Genomic DNA, 615 nt, shown 5'->3' with positions numbered 1-615 from the left:
CAGCCTATGATATTGGAAAAATAAGAGATTGTGATATTTTGTTGCAAAATGTAAGTGCAACCCACTTTCGGTTAAAGTCTACTTCAGAATTTTTTCAAAAGATGCATGATTAATGGGCGTGGAGCTCCGCGAGCATCGGGCAGGAGTGGGCGTAGCCAGCAGGGTAGAACGTGAGCGAACAACTGTTGTTGTCGGTTAGCTCACAAAATGAGACAAACCGTGAGGAGACGCTTGAGTTTATAGTTTACAAAGTTAAAATGCAAAGAAATGAACAGTGATTTAATGCCCTGCTACATTTGTTATTCGTAATTTCATATACACATAACCACAATTTATATCATTATAAAGATAAGTGTGTTCATGTAAACACTATAAATGAGGACTTCTCCCTCAATCCCCGTGTCCAGCAGACTCAGTGCAGCAGGTCTCCTGACCTGTCTATTTTAACTGTTGGCCCTGCTGGTAATCTGGAGGATTAGGCAAACACAGCAGCACAGTAATGAGTCTGAATGTGAACAAACTCCTGATAAAAGTCAGCGTCCGCCATTCTCTAATTCTCGCGCTGCTCTCCTGACAAAAATGCTAGCAGCACACACACAGCTTTGCTGATCGGCC

This window comes from Danio rerio, chromosome 23 (assembly GCF_052040795.2).
Source record: "Danio rerio strain M-AB ecotype USA chromosome 23, GRCz13ab, whole genome shotgun sequence".
NCBI lineage: Eukaryota > Metazoa > Chordata > Actinopteri > Cypriniformes > Danionidae > Danio > Danio rerio.
The sequence above is the reverse complement of the archived record's forward strand: the minus strand, read 5'-3'. Positions refer to the sequence as shown.